Genomic DNA, 387 nt, shown 5'->3' with positions numbered 1-387 from the left:
TGTGGGATCTTAGTTCCCCCCAACCAGGGATCTAACCTGTGTCCCCTGCAGTGGAAGCGGAGTCTTAACCACTGGGCCACCAGGGAAGTCCCCCAAGAGTTTTTCTTGAATCTCAGTTGCTACATGTTTAGTATTCACAGCGTGTCTCTTAAAAATGTCCTGAGATCATTCATCAGGCACTGTGCTGTGCCTGGCTACTCTCCTTTAGGGTGTGTGTGTGTGTGTGTGTGTGTGTGTGTGTGTAGGGTGTGTGTGTGTGTGTGTAGGGTGTGTGTGTGTGTGTGTAGGGTGTGTGTGTGTGTGTGTGTGTGTGTGGTGCAGGACCCTCCCTCCATCTGCTGGTGAACACAAACACGCACACACACCTTAACCTCCTTCTCTTCTCAC

Source organism: Cervus canadensis, chromosome X, assembly GCF_019320065.1.
Source record: "Cervus canadensis isolate Bull #8, Minnesota chromosome X, ASM1932006v1, whole genome shotgun sequence".
In the NCBI taxonomy this organism is placed as follows: Eukaryota; Metazoa; Chordata; class Mammalia; order Artiodactyla; family Cervidae; genus Cervus; species Cervus canadensis.
The sequence above is the reverse complement of the archived record's forward strand: the minus strand, read 5'-3'. Positions refer to the sequence as shown.